The 20185-nt window shown below is 34.0% G+C and overlaps 1 protein-coding gene across 2 annotated transcripts in view; it reads right to left on the bottom strand.

Moving 5' to 3' along the window:
• The window catches only part of LOC125237124 (lachesin-like), a 265844-nt gene extending 246140 nt beyond the window's left edge, over nt 1–19704 (bottom strand). For both annotated transcript variants that reach the window (XM_048144096.1, XM_048144097.1), the window contains exon 1: nt 19625–19704. The gene's annotated coding sequence lies outside the window, so the exon portion shown is untranslated. The remainder of the gene's footprint in view (nt 1–19624) is intronic.
• Between the last annotated feature and the right edge of the window lie 481 nt (nt 19705–20185).

Here is a 20185-nt window from a genome sequence, read left to right as displayed (position 1 = left end):
ATTCCTCAACCTTTAAAATAATAAAATTGTGCTAAAATATTGATATTTTATAAATAATGATTTGTTTACATTGTTGACAATTTCTATTGACAGCGATTTTAATAAAAACATTTGCAATTGTATACAGGGTGTGAGTTTTATAACTGACACACATGCGTTCTGTTCCATTTAGTTGATTCTCGTATTACCTCAAATGTGCATTTTGTGTTGACATTGTAATTATAGGTCTTAATAGTTTGTCATGTTCGGAAATAAATAATGTTTAATTGTAAATATATTTATTGCGTTAGACTCATAACATAAGGTATAACTAATTCACGTTATATAGCAATGACAAATATTATTTGGATCACGCTTATTTTTTTTAATGTCACGTACAGTATACATTGTTATAACACTGTGTGACAAGGGCCAATGCCATCGTCCCTGCAACACAATGTTATATAACATTTATAACAGCCAGTGTTGGAGCACCGTTGGTCCATTTTCACATTATCCGATCCAATATCAGATGTCGGATGGATTTCAATGGAAAAATCCAAGATGGCGCCTGTAATGTATGGAATATCGGTCCGACACCCGATATCGGATCGGAGAATGTGAAAATGCACAGTGTTAACGTGATCAGAGTGTGACACATTTTTTCAACCAAGTTTTCTTTCGAAAGTCCTTGGGCCTTTTCCATCGTTTTATGTCTCGACAATAATTTTAATGACGCCCCTCTCTATAAAATAAAGTATGCAATAAAACAGCAATTTCGCGACTCTGTCACTGGAAGTGCACTTTACAGCTTAACTGGACTATAAACGAAGGGTTAACTCATAAAACGGTATTGGAATTATTATTTTATGTATTTTTGTTGTTGTGGAACAATTTATTCTGAGGAAAAACATCAAGATCGTGACAACCTGACAAGCATTTATTTTATACTACATATCAGCATTAGGGTGGAAGGTCAGATGGCAGTCGCGTTCATAAAACTAGTGCCTACGCCAAAATCTTGAGATTAATTGCCAAAGCGGACCCCAGGCTCCCATGAGCGGCAAATGCCGGGATAACGAAATCAGGATTACACAGATTGACTGAGTCCCACGGTAAGCTCAAGAAGGCTTGTGTTGCGGTACTCAGACAACGATATATATAATATACAAAATACTTGTACACATAGAAAATATCCTGACTCAGGAACAAATATCAGTGCTCATCACACAAATAAATGTCCTTACCGGTATTCGAACTCGAGACCGCGGCGTAGCAGGCAGGGTCACTTAACTACACGCTAGGCCAGACCGGTCGTCATGATGTATGATGATGATGTAGATGCCGGGTGATGATGTGGTTGTAGAAGCTCAAGAAATCTGTTTAGATTCTTTAATGCCTCGTGTTTCTTTAGTTTTGTCTGTTGCCTTCCGTGATTTTTCTCACTTAATGGTCTCACCGGAAGACCAGCGCTGGAAGTCGCCAGCAATATGCTGAGGTGAGACCATTTCGTGGCACTTTATTCTCCTATGTCATTCATAAATATTGTTTATTGTCTGTGTGTTTACGAATAAAACTTTTTCTATTCTATTCTATTCTATTCTATTTAGGTACCGTCGTGCCTTATCATCTAGACGTGCAGTTGACCCAAACGACTATCGCTTAGAACCGAGTTAGGTACTGTTAGGTCACTCTCACAACAACCGGGTTGGAATGTGTTGTGTTTTTATCTATTTTATGGGTTTAGTGCTTTAGGTAACTGGGTTATTGATATAGGTCTTGCAAATTGTTTCCTATGAAATAATTAAGTAATACGTTATTAAACAGTTTGTATGTAATTAGTGGATACTGTTAAGTATAAAACGCAACGAAATGATATAAATGAACGTGAACTAGAGTCATAGCAAATCCCGAGCAAGTTAGTGCGTTTTCACATTATCCGATATATATCGATCCGATATCGGAAGTAGGAAGGATTTCAATGAAAAAGAAAGATGGCGGCGTAAATATATGGGATATCAGTCCGACATCCGATATCGGATCGGATAATGTGTGTAGTGCGAAAAGCTTTTCCTTTCGTTTTCCTTTGGGAAACGTTCGTATTTATCATGCTAGTTTAGACAGGGTCAGTACCTACGTCTTGTAATACTAAGACCACAGAACTTAATTTAGATAGAATAAACAAATTCATATATTTGTATAGGGGCCGAGCGTGTCAAATTTTGTACTGAAGTTGATTCTTGCCTGTAATTTTAAATATGTCTTAGGCTCTTGATTGTTCATAATTTTTGTGTTGTTGCAATTGAATATCACGTAACGAGGCATTTTTTATGTTTTGGTTGACTTCAACTTACAAAAATTGACGCCCGAAAGCTGCAAGCTGCGAGTAAAGACGGACAACTCAGTGGATTTCACTGAGTTCATTTGACACGCTAAGTAGATACGTTTGCTTGATCTATGGTATATATGACATCTGTGACTAAGACTGACTGAAATAGTATGTCATGTTCGTACGTTTCCGTCAAAATACGAAGGAAATTATTTTCGTACTACATCTGTAAATAAACGTCATCATTTAAAAAAGTTGTGACGTTTAGTATAACACGTGCCAAGATAGCATGCTTATTAAAGGTACAACGATACCGTGGATGGTACCTATCGCCACAGTATAATAAAGAGTACTATTGTACAGTATGGCCACTTCTGCTCCCCGGTGAAAGCGCCGCCCACCCCCTCTCGGTTACCTCACAGTTACCGCCTATCAAAAACGCGAACAATCAACCTGTCATATCTCACTCATACAAGCATGGTACGCGTTCACCTACACGAGCTTAGACTGTGTGCTAGGAATGCGCCTCTTTCATATATTTGATCGCCAGTGTCCGAGATGTGCTATAATAAATATTTCATTTTCATTTTTTTTTTTTTCATTTTTATCGCTGTACCTTTTCAATACACAAAGTCCGCTCTCCCTTAAAAACTAAATTCTGCTCCTCAGCTTTACATAGACTGACCTTTCTCAGTATAAACAAATCCTTTAACAAGAATGTATCAACTTCAAAGCACTCGGAAGGAAGCAGAACTAATAAATCTATGCTATTTATAACAGATAAGTATGCGTTTCCTGGGATTCTATTAAAAGATGATTTGAGTGCATTGATAGTACCGCCCGTTCGATATAAAGGCCAATTGTGATTTAAAAACTTGATATTATTTGGTTATGGTTTTGACACGACATTAGCTTGACCGTGAGTGTTAGCGCCTCTCCTCAATTTTTGGGTTCACGAAATTAGTCAGACGGTCTAGATAACATGGCAATCCTTTAGCGAGAATCTATCAACATTAGCGTGATGGAGAGACATCTCGATACTAGGGCTCCCGGTCGCGTCCGTGTTTCGTGTACCCGTTGCCGGGTATCCGTTCCCGTGTTACACGAATCCGGATTTCTGGCCCGTTTGGAACGGGTAATTAGGGACCGTGTAATTAAAGTCCGGGTACCCGTGTAGTCCGTGTGTCCGGATCGACGGACTCTAAAAACCCGCGGGTCCGATCCGTTCTCGACGTATAGTGATGCTTGATGATCGTTCGCGTTCTTGGTTCAAGCGAATATGAAAATCAGTTTAAAGAACCAAAAATGATAAAACCTTAATAACTAAAACGAGAAAGGGACAGCGGAGCAATTGTGACTGGGGGACAAATTTTAACTACTCGTTTTTTTTCATGTTTTACATTTTAGGTATTATTATATAGGGCACGCGTTTTCAGTGGCCTAAATTATTATGATGTCAGAAAGCATGAAACTTGGTATGCTACGTGCATACGTGCTTTGACGTTCATAAGAATAAATAGAAGTAGAAACACGCCGAGGCGAATTATGGACCTATAGGAATAGGAATACGTTTGTAATAATTATTTGTATTGAATATCACCATATTATCTAATCTGTACGAGTAGCCTAAAACGTAACGGGAATAAGTACAAAAAATATAGTTAACACGTTATTGATCAAAATAAAACGAGTATGTATAAAACCAATTCGTATTCGTTCGCTAAATTAATATAAATTTTAAATTTCACCTATTTTTTAAATACAAACCGGCACGGCAATAAGTCGATCGGTCCGCCGGCCGCCTCGTGTGTTCAATACCCGAACGGTGCCGAAGTCCGTGCGACCGGCCGTCCGGCCCCGAACGCCGATTCGGCACTACACGCGCGAACGGCACTACACGGGAACGGACTTCGGCGGGTTCGGGTAGTTCGGACGCTTAGCACCGCCGGGGCTAAGGGGCCGGGCGCACGGATCGGCGGGTAAGTAGTAACGAATATCCAGAGCCCTACTCGATACCCACGCTGAGAGGCATGGACAATTGTCATTGGTCCCACGTCCTCCCACCAGAAGACCAGCGCGGACTCTCGGGTTAGGTACCATTTTACTGAGACGAATATGTTTGAATTTCTTGTTGTTATTGTACTTACACGTACATGTAGCTATCACGAATAAATAATTGATTGATTGATGTTGTCTGTGAGACCGGGGCCCGTTTCTCGAAAGGTACAAGCCTTGTATTACAAGTGGTGTCCTGCCGTTTCGCCAAAAAACGTTTCGTCAAATTTCATTTCCCAATAATCATATCGCAAAAGTTTCATTTCCCAAAGTATTGTTTGGCAAAGGTATGTTTCGCAATGAATTTGTTTGGTCAAATTATCATTTGGCACAATTTTACTTTGTCAAATTTTATTTAGACAAAACTTTATTTCGCAAACGTTTTTAATGGCAAAACTTATATCCCAAAAACATGTTTGGTCAAAATTTCACATCGCAAATTTCGAAAATATTTAGGCATTTGCATTTTCATTTCTACGGGATTAATTTAATTTACCGAAGATTTGTTTGCCAAATTTAATTTAAAATTGTCAAATGATAATTTCAGTTTTATTCCCAAGGCTTCAGTTGGACAAGAAAAGTTTGCTAAACTTTATTTTTGTCAAATTAATTACTGGAAAAAATTATTTTGTCAACTATTTTTTTGTCAAAAAATGTTTCTACAAATTACACCATGCAAAACCACGTTTGACAATAAATATTACAAGGCATAAATGTAATGTAATAATTTTATTAGTATTGTAACAGAAAACTCGTGTGCGACAGGGTCAGTTTAGGTGCGACGACGAGCGAAGCGAGGAGCGTGTTAGGTTGACAGTGAGCAAACTGGAAATGGCTTTTTAAAGTAATTAAAAATTAATAGAACATAATGGTCTTGAAAACATAAGGTTTCTTTTTAATAAAATGTATCCGGACAAGTAAGTGAAAATTTCATCCTTGACATTTCCAGCAGGAGGAAAAAAAGTACGACATACACATTATTTCACACAAATCTTGGACACAAAGTATAAAATCAACAAACAAATTTCTAGTGCGCCATTTAATTACAATATATTGGGAAATGGAAATTTTGCCTAACCTTTGACTAAATAATATTTGGTAAAATGATATTTGACCAAGTAAATATTTTGGGAAACAAATACTTGCCAAAAAAAGTTTTGCTAAATGTCAATTTGCGATAAGTTGTTTTGCCAAACGTTTATTTGGGAAATGATAATTTGCGAATAATAGTTTGGGATGTGAAACTTTGGGAAACGTTTTTTGGCGAATCGTCAGTAAACCATTACAAGTGCGCGAACTGTCAAATCGTATGGGTTGTCATGGAAACACACTTGTAATACAAGGCTTGTACCTTTCGAGAAACGGGCCCCTGGGGCACATTTCTCAAAACTGAAAGTTACAAGCGGAAGTCTCTTTCCAACTTGTCATATTAGACATTGATAACCACTTGTAAATTGTAACTTGTAGCTTCGAGAAATGGGCCCCTGTTAAGATTCATTTTTAAATTCGTTGGCGTTTGAAGATGTATCAATTGTTTTTTTTTTTGCCAAGGGCATTATTACAAACCATTTCACTCGCACTTATGTTACTTGATGACTATGATTTGGACACATGCAAAAATTATACTACGTTTTATTGTATTTTTTCAATGATGTAGGAAATCACTAGCGTAGCCGAGTCGAACATGCTGTCGAATACAGGTCCGGCAGTATCCAATGAGGATTACCTCCATCTCTGACAAAAAAGTCGTGTTCAAAACCTAATGAAAACCAGATCAACTACTTAGAGAATGAGAACCGGCCTCTCGGACCGCCCGTTTCGTCATATACGTTTTAAAATGATTATGCTTCATAAATCATATTGAGATTGAATAACGGCGGTTAGATTAATGGTATTGAAGTCTGATATTGATATGGTGTTATTTAATTTTTAGTTGTGACTACCGTCAGGCTGTCTACGGTACACAATGGTTGCATGACGCTTCAAATTGTGTAAAAGTTCTACGTTTTGTAATTTAACTAATTTATTTTCGTACAATCCATACTTAAATGGGATAAAAGGGAAAGTGTGTGAATATGTGTCTGTTCTTTTCACGGCAAAATGGAGCGACGAATTGATGTATTTTTTTCAGAGGATATATTTGAAGAGATGGAGAGGGACATAGGCTACTTTTTGTCTCTTTCTAAGTATTTTTATACTATTTACTTACTTCTTAATTACATATATTTAATCAAACAAATAATGTACCTAATGCACATAATTATTATCAGTTTCTTTCTATATAAATACGTATATCTAAGTAAATGTATTTTCTTAGAAGTAAGATAACAACTTGATACTTTTTTACGCTCACAAAACGGAAATTAACCAAAAAACCGTTTCATAATAAACAATTGATTCGTCGACCTCAATGCAATGGATTATACGAATCATTGGGCAGGCCTTGATGTATTTGTAATCACTATGTATAATAAGGTGTGTCAACATTTGAGCATTAGCTGTGGTCCAAGAATACTATTGGATTATCTATTAAAAATGCATTCGGGTGTCCATCCGAAGATCAGATTGTGCGCTGTGATTTGTTTCTATTTGACGTAACTGTTTTTTGCTCAAAACGGATATTTTAGTTTTGCTCTACTAACGTTGTTTCAACACGTCTGTAGCAAAAATGTGTGTACAAGTTTCTAATGGGTCGTCAACATGTAATACCCCTTGAGTTACGGGCTTCCAAAGGTTACAGTGACCGTTTTCCACCAGGCGGGCCGTATGCCTGTTTGCCACCGACTTAGTATAAAAAACGTGATTTTTTATCGAACTTTCCACCAGATAAGTACTAGAAATTTTCTGAGCAAGAGTAGGTAGATGGTTACCTACATTAATAACCTATACTATTAATTTCTTAAAAATGTTTACAATTTATCTAGTTGCCAGTCCAACCGACCGGCCAAACCTGCGAAAACTGTTCGACGCAAAATGTCGAATTTGGACCAAATTCTCCGTTTGTTTAGGCACCTCTAGAGCACATACTATGTCGTAGTTACAAAGGTACATATGTACACAGTATGATGTCACGGCCTCCTGCTATTTGTTAGGACAACATCACCAAGGGCAAGATAAAAAGTAATATCGATTTATGCGGGTACTAAATTTAACTTAAAACTACTTACGCGTCTTTAGGTTTTTTGTAGTTCTGGCATATGGGTACATATTTTTTCTGGGCACATTTTTATACAAACAAAATAAACAATTAGGTATTAATATTAGAAACAGTTTCAATGTCATGTGTCACTGTATTTACTTGTTCGGTAAGTCTATGTCTTTTTCTAAGTTTTTCATAAGAAAAACAGTAAGTATATCGTCACTACTTTTAAAAAAACTTGTATCTTCGTCTGTCAATGAAAAGAAAATTGTAGTAAGTATGTATGGAATGCATATAGACTTACTGCGTTTTAACTTTGAGGAACAGCGTGAGATACGAGATTTTTTTAAAGTAGTGACGATATATCTCTTTGATTTTGATTACTTTTTTGGATAGGTTCCTATGTATAAAGTGGCCATCGTAGGTAAGAAAAAAAATCTCTTGTTGCTTGAGGGAAGCCAGTCCTGTCAAACTTGTGTAACTTGGCAGACGTTCAGATGTACTCTCTGAACTGGTCACACTATACAATAAATGTTTGTGTGTATTCCATTTCAAATCAAAGTAAAACTTTATTCCTTAGTCTATATTAGGTTCCCTAGAAAATATAACTAGTCTTAGTAAAATAAGCTTGAAATATTCTAATTCTTACTAACAAGAATCTGGCAAAAAATCTTCGACGCCTCAATTCAAAACTCAACAATACTGAAATCAGATAAGCAACAATGTACTAATAAAAGTTACAATGCTTTAAGCTGTCGATGGCGGTTCTTTTCAACATTTATGGCACTGACACCCTTCGGCGTTCGGTAATAATTTCGGTAATAATTATTTATGACATTTCGGGCTGTAAATCTTAATGTTCGAAAGAGGGGTCTTACGCTGACGTAGAAGAAATTTTATTGAATAGTTTTATGTATACGTATTTTAGATCGATAGGATTTAATCCTATTGGTAAACTTTTATGTTTTTTTTTACATATTATTGTGTATTAGGTTACCCTTCGGGTTGGAAGGTCAGATGGCAGTCGCTTTCGTAAAACTAGCGCCTACGCCAATTCTTGGGATTAGTTGTCAAAGCGGACCCCAGGCTCCCATGAGCCATGGCATTTGTGGGTATAACGCAAGGAGAATGATGATGATTGTGTATTAGGTTAGTATATTTTTCTGTCTCTTATTTTACTTTTTTTTTCTTTAATGCCTCAAAACTCTTTTGGGACTTTATTATATTATCAGATTATTTTTATCGATTTGTTGCAAAAAACTTAAAAATTAATAAATCTTTTTTTTATTAAAAATAAACGGTCATTAAGTAAATCGTGTCATTAAAAAGGCGGCAAATTTAAAAAATATAGGGACGAAGGTTTATCAATTTTATCATCCCATAAAAAAAATCGTGCCTTTTCTACGTACAGTGACAAGATTTGCTTGACCGTCTATAAATATAAGTATAATTATGTTATCTTTCCAATATTATCAAATTATCATCTATCTTATCAATGCATAATTGTCATACTTTTATCATATTTTACATTATTTATCGCATAACATCACTTCATGACGTATGTCAGAAGAAATGCATTCACGTTTCAATTACACGACGCAAAGTACCTTCCTGTCCACATTGTGAAATATAAGGTCCCTAAGTTCATTGGAGCAAACTCCCCGATAAGATAAGTCCATTCACTTGATTTATAGTAGTACATATGAAGAAGATATTTGTTGATGCAACTGTAGTTATTATGATTTGTTGTATTTGACAGATAAAAGGTAAGGTGCAAAGGGTTATTCAAAAACAGGTTAATTTAAAACTCTTTACTGAAATGTGAAAATGCTTTTGAGATGAGTAGATATATAATATCAAATACACGGTGCTCGTTAGCATTAGGAGAGATTTTAATCACGCATTTCTGAGGCCAAAAGAATGAAAAACAATACCAGATCATGAAATTTTGCAAAAAAAAAATTTTTTTTTACTATTTTAGAATGTATTTTCAAATAAAGAGTTAATTTTATTCATAAAACTGGCACTTAAAATGAGTTTTTTTGAAAGGTTTTACTTCTCACTTTTTGACATCTGTGAGTGAGAAATCCTTTTGCACTGAGTAAAAGTAAGATTTTTTTTCAATTGGTAATAATTCTGAAACTAGGCGAAATCCAGAATTTTTAGCCACATTTTCGAAATTTTGAATTTCAATTTAATTAAATTCATGAACCTTGTCTAATTTCTACATACGTATATTATTAGAAACAAAACTAACTGAAAGAACTAATGTAAGTTTCTTTAAAAAAAATATTTTGGCCAAATTAATTAAAGAAAACTTTTTGGTCAATTCATTCATTTCATTCACTGCTTGTAACTGTTGAACTTGATAAGGGTACCGAAAAAGCGCTAATTTTATCATAGTTTAACATTAAAGCTATTATCTATTGTTTATTTGACCTAAACATTGTTACCGATAACCGTAATTGCTATTATATTTTCTAATCTTTAGAACTTGTTTAACTGAACGAATTTTCTTAATTATTTATTTTGGATCACCAACAGATATAATCTATCTACACAAACACAAAGATAATAAAGAAATGTAAAACATATTTTAAATGCTTAGCCACTTTCAGGGTCTTAAAATTGTGTTTGATAAAGTAATAGTTAAAAAACTACGTTAAATATAACAATTTTCCACCACTTCTGATATCACAAAGCAATCCTTACGTTCCCGACATGTCAGCTGTAATTATCATGCAAAATATAGATTTTCACTCAAATAGATACTAGTATTAAAACATCGTATCGAAAAAAGTATAATTCTTATGACCTTTAGTATCTAAACAAAATAATGTAGATAACCTTGAATGTAACTCATAAAACGAACGTTACGTTTTCAAACTAATGTAACATGGCCTAGCCTATGGCTAAGTACTAAACTTTGGTATAGTCCCCATCATATATATTAGAGCCACCAAGGGGCTCACAGATATTACTATTATCGAAATGTTATGTGTTAAACTGAAATAAATTACGAATATGAAAGAAAAATAAAAAAGCCCAAAGCTGAAATTGAACCAGAGTAGCTACTCTGTAAACCTTTCAGCCACCCGGGTCTCAGCGGCGTAGTTCGAAATTACCTCTTATTTTATAGAAATTCTTAATCAATATTTTAATTAGAAGATAATTTAACATGTCCTTAGGAAGTGTGTGTCACCATTGTCATTTCGACAGCTCCGATATATCTAATACCAAAAGGAGATAAAGTTATATTACTAGTCTTAACTCACGAAGTTGTAAAAATGTTTATGAATAAAATTGCTTATCGGCACATATCAACTACTCGAAGGTGAGATAAAATCGTTTTGAAGCGAAACGTCTCATCTCCATAGTATATCATGGTAATTTAAACCTTATTGCATTCTGTAGATATACCTTAAAGTGTTGCTTTTATATTGGAGTGTTGTTAATACAAAGCATAAGTGACTTTTCCTTTTAGCCATATAATTGCGTGAAGATTTTAACGGCAGACTTTTACAACTACGATTCGCTTGGCTAGAAGACTTGTTGAAATGCGCTATGAATGAAATAAATATTCGCTAGGTTATTTTAACTAGCGGTATGCGGAACGGATTATGTACATATTTTCGTTTGTTTAGAAATGTCATATAATATCTCCAAGTAGGTAAAACATTTGATATTCGATTTTTTTTTTACTAAACCTTACTAGGCAAATCTAAAATAAAATCGTATAAATTATTGTCAACGACAAACTGTATGAAAGATTTTCAAGAATCAAAGTACTTAATTATAATATTTGCATATAAAATCGTACATCCAATTTCTCTCGCACTGTACTCAATAAAAAAACGAATGTACATACAAAATATCATTACGAATATGTAGAGCATTTGAAAGTGAACTTATGCAATGTTTGTTTCCCGTATTTGACTCTACTGCCCTATATTTTCAAATTAGTTCTTCAAACATATATCTATTATACCAATGCCTAGTATATGTTGATCCCTTAACCCATTATAACTGTCCATAATTGGCCATTACATTTATAATGGTTTGTCAAAACAAGTATTTTTAAAGCGTATTTTAGAATATCAGTTACTCTATGCCATTTTTATCTATGAACGAATTTATCTATTATCTATGACTTGAGTAGATACTACAGCTAAGGATTTTTCCGTACCTTCATTGAGGATTACATGAATGGAAAAGTTAGACTAAATATTCTACGGAGGTAAAACAACTTTGTAGTGTTTATTCAATAAACGTTTTATGTACATATCGTCACTACTTTTAAAAAATCTTGTATCTTCGCCTGTCAATGAAAAGAAAATTGTAGTAAGTATGTATGGAATGCATATAGACTTACTGCGTTTTAACTTTGAGGAACAGCGTGAGATACGAGATTTTTTAAAAGTAGTGACGATATTCAATTTAGTGTCCTGCTGGATAGATACTTGCATATTGATAGGCAGACAGTTACTTGTTTTTACTGCAATTTATATATTTTTTATAGGTTAAATTTTAAAAATAAATTTATCAATGCTACTATGATACATTACATCACATCGAAAAACCGGAATTTCGGTAAGAAAAATACCGAAAACCAATAATGTAATTCAGTGACCGGACGAATGAATGCTGAGTGAGTGAAAACCGGATCTCATTCGGTCGGGATTTTAATCGCTTCCCCGAATGGTGAATGGTTTGGAAAATGTGCCAACCAGTTACTGAGAGCAATGTACTTTCAAGATGTTATACTTGTACAAATTAATACTGATTAGATACTAAGTTCGTAATATTTATCGAAATGGGATAAAAAATAAACAAAACGTATTAAGCTCGTTTTCAATAACTTTCTGAATAAAAACCATGTTATTATAAAATTAGCATTAGTTTACATTCGATGTCGCTCTGATACTCTGATCGTATTTTCCTAAATAGTCTCTAAAATAGGGTAATTTACAGTATGGCAAAAAAGAGAAGGTAGAAATTAAAAAGTGGCAACATTGTAGTGTCGTCCCGTTTCCTTACATGACTTGATATTAAAGGTACAACTACATCCTTTTTTTTGTCAGAACCTAAGTAATTTAAGTCTGTAGACTCAAATGACGTTTATTAATATCCTTTCCCCCAAACGGGTATAAGTCCTACAGACTAGTTATACTACAGAAGTCCGTCATAATTCCTTCTGTTGGAAATATTTTTAATACAAACAATGACTCATCTCATCCTGGCCGCCATTTTAAAAGCGCAGCGGCTCTTGTAAAATTGCTGTCATTAACACACAACTCCACTCAAGAGACCGAAACAAAAAAATTAAAAGTAATATCTTCATACAAAATTCTACAGGAGATACGGCGTTTTAAAATTGAGTTACAACGTAATCGTTCGATTTAAGATGTCTGCCTCGATTGGTTTTTGATGGCAACATTGAGGACATATTTCGCGAGGTTCTTTTATTGAAATTGTTTTTTTTTTATTATTATTTTAGTTTATGGTTTGGGTTATTGAATAAAGGTTTTGTAAACGATCCTTGAATTGGAGTGTTCGGTTTTTGTTTTTAACGGCAGTTGTTGACTCTTGAATGACAAATGACTGAATGAATGAATGTTTTATTGGCATTCATTTACAATGGAAATCAGGTAGTATTCGTAAACAATTGTACTACAAGGTTTTCAGTTCTAGTTTTCTTTACACATTAATAGAATAAGTACTTATTATTGTCATAGATGTGCACAATTCTACAGTAACTTACAAAAGATTAGTTAGTTAATATTAGGTACCAATATTCTGTTAACATTTTTTAAAGCTTATATTATCTTCAATTCTTTATACATGAAAAAATATTAGAATATTTTTTATGTTACTCATCTTTGAAAGTTATACCAGTCACATCTGTTTTTCGTCAGCACAAACATTGATAGCAATTTTATTATGTTTACGTACGTATATCAAATTACCTGGCACAACATATATCTGGCAACGTAAACAGATATTGCGATCCAAGGTCTATAACAATAGTTTGTCTTATATAAAGTTTTAAATTAAGTACCTAATTGCGAAAATTTCTTCTATCTAACTACCTATTCAAAAATTGTAACTTCAACATTTCATCACTCTGAATCAGAAAGGGCCTGATATAGTTTTTTTTTTATTATTATAGATTGATAGCAGATTGACCCTAATCACGCCTGGATAGGATAGACATGGACAGAGTTTATGGAGCTCACCGATTCGGTAATAGCCTATTCACTCTTGCTCCGAGGTCGTATTCTTCAAGGAACACCCATGGTAGGAGCGCAGTCCATTCGTTTGCAGTATGCATCGCAAACGATGAAACTTAGGTACGCCACACGCAGGCTTAAAATTCATTGTATGCCAGATCAATCTCAAAATTCATAATCTTAAAAACAAGAGTGTGTGTAGAGCTGTGGACAGTCGCGAAATTGTAAACTCCGTGCACTCGATCTGACTTTTGTAAGATTATGATTTTTAGGGTTCCGTAGTCAACTAGGAACCCTTATAGTTTCGCCATGTCTGTCTGTCCGTCCGTCCGTCCGTCCGTCCGTCCGCGGATAATCTCAGTAACCGTAAGCACTAGAAAGCTGAAATTTGGTACCAATATGTATATCAATCACGCCGACAAAGTGCAAAAATAAAAAATGGAAAAAAATGTTTTATTAGGGTACCCCCCCTACATGTAAAGTGGGGGCTGATATTTTTTTTCATTCCAACCCCAACGTGTGATATATTGTTGGATAGGTATTTAAAAATGAATAAGGGTTTACTAAGATCGTTTTTTGATAATATTAATATTTTCGGAAATAATCGCTCCTAAAGGAAAAAAAGTGCGTCCCCCCCCCTCTAACTTTTGAACCATATGTTTAAAAAATCACCAAAGTAGAACTTTGTAAAGACTTTCTAGGAAAATTGTTTTGAACTTGATAGGTTCAGTAGTTTTTGAGAAAAATACGAAAAACTAAGGAACCCTACACTGAGCGTGGCCCGACACGCTCTTGGCCGGTTTTTCAGATTATGAATTTTAAGACTGTCTATTGGCGCCTTAGAGATAGACCAGAAATGATGTTATAATTTTTGTATTTGACTACAAAAAGCTTCGTCTTATTATGTAGATAATTTAATACATACGATGAAGTCTATTAAAAATATCTGTTCAAGAATAAACTAGACGATTTAAACCTTTCGTCAGAATAATCTTGATCGCCCATCAAAGGGTTTGGCGATGTTCCAATTTTGATAAGTTTACTATTAGCCAAATATTTTGTTCTTGACTTTTATATTCGATTTTATTATCGATTTTTTTCTTGATAGAAATAATAGTAATAAAATATTTAGTATTTAAGTAACGTTATAGATATTACTAACACAAAGCTAATCTTTTAAAGTTCATAATTAAATTACTCATTAAAATACATATCTGTAGTTTATAAGCTAAAGGTACCACACTGTCACATAAGCATAAGGACTATAGATAGATCATTAAAAATACGAGCAAATATCCTTATGGAAAGCGACAAAGTGGTACCTTTTATTAGAGAAATTCTCTTATGACTAAATTTATAATTAAAATAGTTACTGGTATTAGTGGTATTTGAAGAGAACTTCAAAGTTAAGGTTCGTTCTCACACCTCTTAAGTTAAGTCAAGTCATATTTCAAGTTGTACGAACGGCATATTTATGTATCGGGGTCCGAAGTACTTAATGGTTGCCGGGCCGTAGTGATTAATATCCATTTCATGTTTGTTAGTTACCATCTATCTACATTACCTATATAAATATATCAATTGTAAAAAATAAGAGAAAATGCTGTATTACGTGACATAATATGCAATTTAACTCCCAACCAGTATTTTTTTTTCTTGTGCAGTGCGATTTTGTATATTGGCATTTTTTCTAGATAAGTAAGTAATTATATTACATTATTTTAACTTATTATTACACCCATAAATTAACTAAACGATCACCAGAGATTTTCTTTACAAATATTATAAAGATATTGATACGTTATTACAGAGTTAGATGGTCAACTTGGGTGGTAGATTATCTTTCTAAGGCTATTAAGAGTAATAGTTAGTCATTCACTATTTTAGTCACATAAAGATGATATCAACGTATATTGACGACCGGTCTGGCTCAGTCGGTAGTGACCCTGCCTGCTGAGCCGCGGTCCCAGGTTCGAATCCCGGTAAGGGCATTTATTTGTGTGATGAGCACAGATATTTGTTCCTGAGTCATGGATGTTTTCTATGTATATAAGTATGTATTTATCTATTTAAGTATGTATATCATCGCTTAGCACCCATAGTACAAGCTTTGCTTAGTTTGGGGCTAAGTTGATCTGTGTAAGGTGTCCCCCAATATTTATTTATATTTATTTATATTTATTATATTTAAAAAATAATTTGTTTTGACTTCAGCTAAAAATACTTTCCCTCGCTTCTATTAATTAAAAATATATATTTTGTCTATGCCAGCTGATGGTGCGTGAGAATTTAGCGGCGGGCAACCTTGAAATTCAATACAATAATGCTATTTAGCAAACATTAGGGGATGACTAGATATTGACATACGACACCGTAGAAAAAACTTAAAAAATCAAGGTGTGAAGGGGCCTTGAATGAAAGGGCGCTTAGATAATGAGTGAATGGGTGAATGGAATCGCTAAATCATTCGCTAATGACATCTGTTGATAGGATTAGGAAGTTATGAATGGGTTTTTATTCATTTTTGCAAATAGGTAAGGGATTGGGGGTATCTATTTTAATTTAAATGGAAAGATACGTGAGTGATTTAATTCAAACTTACTTTGCATTAGATTAAGCAGAAATTCAAAAATGGAGATGGGACGGTTTGAGGTTGTGTTACATTATCGATATCGATATAGCGTATATTATACAATTTTATTACATCTTAGGTTATATGTTATAAAACTTTTAAAAGTCTGTTACATTACGTATTGAACTAGTAATAGATTTGCAAGTATCTAAAATGTTATAAAATTTCTTGGCACCTTCGGAAAAACAAAAAAAAAACTATCGATGAAATGTTACGAATGTTACGAAAAAATATCAAAGGTCCATTTATACTGGTCTCAGCATAAAAACATTTCATCAATTGGAATACTTCAGTCACCCAGTTACACTAACCTATAGATAAACAAATCCGACAGATTTGTGTTATCACTATCATTGCGTAACTTATCAAAATATATCGATAAAAATATCGGCGCGCACTCTAGGATTTATTAAACGGATGTACTAGATAATAGACATAGATATCGTATCGAATAGTCGACTATGGAGCTGAATTCCTAGTTATAATAGTAAAGGCAATTTAATCTAGTTTTTATGACCAATAACTTTTCTGTACATTAATGGATAAAGTTTATATTAAACAGCGATTGAGGATCGTAGGGCGAGGCATAGGCTTACTTAGTAACTAAACACTAGATATTTTTCCTTTGAAAACACGAAAAACGAAATAGGTTGATAGTTTAACCTACCTAATGAACCTTTTTTTTTCTAAACAGCGGTTTTCAATTCAATAGTTGGTAAAATGACTTACTATTATCATAAGTTTAAACGATTTTGAGGAAAAGCATTAATAAAATTCAACAAAAATTTTAGGAGCATTGATTTCCTCAATTGCATTTTGAATTCAAGTTTCCTTTTTCCAACTTATTTCTGAAAACAGACGCTTATATTATACAAAACGAGTAATAATAAAAACAAGTGAATATTAAGGAGCGACTAGCGTTATGAAACGTAATGAATGAATATATTTGCATACTCGTAATTATCGCGAATGTCGAGGCAAGGTCGGTAGACTAATGTGTTCAGCTGGCACTACAATGTCTGTTTTTTTTTTTAAGAAATGGGTCATACAAACTAATAATACAACGGTAATGTCAGGTTTGATTTAAAAATACCACTTTTTAAGTTCAAGTTTACTTGTGCCAAAATTAATATAGATTCTTAGCCGCGCATATTGGAAATAGCTAACCCGTTTCAGTTCATCTAATGCATGGATGCTCCTAGCCTTTCAGATTATGAGTCATATCTATATATAGGGTTCTGGAGATAACTGGGTGGGTGGTTACAGCTTTTCTTGTGTTATTTTGTTAGTATATGCATAGTACTACTAGTAGAGAATCTTCCCATGTTTTAGGAAAATCGTATTGCGTTCTACTAACATATCTAGTTTTTTTTTTTTATAGCCTATATGGTGTCTCGCTGCTGGGCAAAGGCCTCCCTTTCCTTTCTCCAGTCCTCACGGTTTGATGCCCATATCTAGTAAAAGACCGATTTTTTTAATGCTTTATTATTATTGAAAACTACCCAGGTGGGGTCCAAAATCGGGATCAAAGAACATTGAAAGTTGATTCACACTTTATTATCTGTTCAAACTTGTCTGGACCTTGAACCTCAAGATAAGTAGCTACGTAAAATTGCACGGAATAACCACGAAAATGACGAGGTTAAGAATACACCTAGCATTAGCATTATTTGCGCGGCCCAGACATATGAAACTAAAACATAATTGTTGCTGTAATTTCTAGAATTTTTTTTTTTTAATTTTTAGGATCTGGTCACCGCAAATCATGATAAATTTAGAAGCGTTTAAGAAGTCGAATAATTTCGGTTTTTTTTTTTTGGAATCAGAATCAGAATCAGAATATTTTTATTCGTTAAACATAGGTAGTACAAAAATTTGGTCTTATAAATAAATATGTCAGTAACACTATGTTTTGCCTGCTGGCGTACTGCTTGGTTTTTAAAAATGTTTTATTTTTTCGATTTTCATTACTGGCTGCAGCCTATTTTGCTTTGATCTTGGAGTATTGTAGTGATCAGAACAAACATTTATGTTTAATTAACTACAACAAGCGTCTTAACGAGCTAGGTATAGGTTCTATAAAAGTCCTTTGTTTGTGCGAGTTTTCATTCGTTCTATGACTGGAAATACCTAAAGCTTATGTCTACTAGTAGTAGAAGTTGCTCAGTTACTGATAATAGCTTTTCCATCATTCAAACGAACAGAACAGCCTAAAAATTTAGGGTGAATGTCATTTGAAATTTATTTTCCAGTCGCTTTTCGGTGAAGAAATCCTCTTGAGGGAAAACGGACTAATCCCAATAGGGCCTTGTTTCTCTCTCTGGGTTATATAGGCTCTTCTCTGGGTTAGAAGATCTACAGACAGACGCTTTCATAAAAAGTAATTTCTACCAGACTAGGCCAGTAGACGGAGATTAGGGGGTTGCTATATATATGTATACTATGTCTATACTTATAACTCAACGATGCAAATTATTTGATTGAGGCTGTTAAGGAAATTTAGATTTTGATGTTCACTATGTGCCTATCTCGATCCTATAACGTACAATAAGGAAACGATTATATATGTAACTGAGGCAGCTCTACAAATTTACTAGACACTTTATTTTATAATGTTTTGGTTTAATTCTATTTTTTTTTTCTATTATTTTATTTAGGTTATTGCTATAATGATAAAAATATTCCGAATACACTTCATACGTATTGGATGAAGCCGCTAGCTACCTTTTTTAGTTTTTATTTTTTCGAGTAGGTACTCGAGTCGAACGTCGAGAAAGTTGCAAATTACATTCCTTAATAATTTTTTTTTGTTGAAAATTTCCTGATATAATAAATGAAGTGTATTCAATTCAACCTGTAAATTTACCAAAATACAATATACATAAACAATATGTTATTCAAACTTCAAGTGCGTGTATAAATAGAGCCCCTTTAAACACCAAATACCTTTATACACCAATAACTCCTGTATAAAACCAACTTAAAATTAATAAAAAAAATAGGTCTCAGCTTCGCCCTAAAATAACTAAACCCTTAGCACAGCTCAGTTATTTTAGCAATCGCTATAAATGCAGACAAACTCACGACCCAACTTTACATAAAATATAAATAACTCAACACAAAATGCACATTTCAAATCACAAATAAAAATACACTTTCACAGTGGCTCCATTCAATTTTCGAATGACACAACTTTTTAATTTAAAAATGGAACGGAACGCATTCTTTTTCCGAATTTGAAATTCCGATTAGGGACGTACCGAGAGGCGACCGGTCGCGATGGAACGCTAACTCAACTGAGTTTCTATTTCGCGTTCGCTATCACATCTCTAGCTTAAGCGGCGCGCGTTTGTGAGCGTATAGTGCGGGGGCGATAAGATTGTATCAACGATAGTTTAGTGGATATTTATTATGGTTCTGTGAATAGTGCGTTGATAACAACGCGGAAATCTACTCTCCTAGAATTAAATTAAATACACAATAAAAACAAAATTTAACTCTACCAACTGAATTTCAGTAGGTACAGTAGGCCATAATGACGTAGGTATTTGCAAATTGGGTATTTCTTAATTCATAGTGTACCTATGTACTTTTAGTAGATTCAAAGTAATAATATCTGTATGCCGACAACAGGGTCGAGTGGAGAAAGCGAGGGGAGGCCTTTGCCCAGCAGTGGAACACAAAAGAGGTTAATTAAAAAAAAAAAATCTGTCAGTATGATACATTTAAATAGGTTCTTATAATGATTAAAATTAAACTAGAATAATTTAAATTTTACCATCAAATATATCTTTCGGCTAAAATGTAGGTATGTATATGCA

This window comes from Leguminivora glycinivorella, chromosome 20 (genome assembly GCF_023078275.1).
Source record: "Leguminivora glycinivorella isolate SPB_JAAS2020 chromosome 20, LegGlyc_1.1, whole genome shotgun sequence".
In the NCBI taxonomy this organism is placed as follows: Eukaryota; Metazoa; Arthropoda; class Insecta; order Lepidoptera; family Tortricidae; genus Leguminivora; species Leguminivora glycinivorella.
Note: the sequence above shows the minus strand (reverse complement) of the source record. Positions and strands in the feature narration are given on the sequence as shown.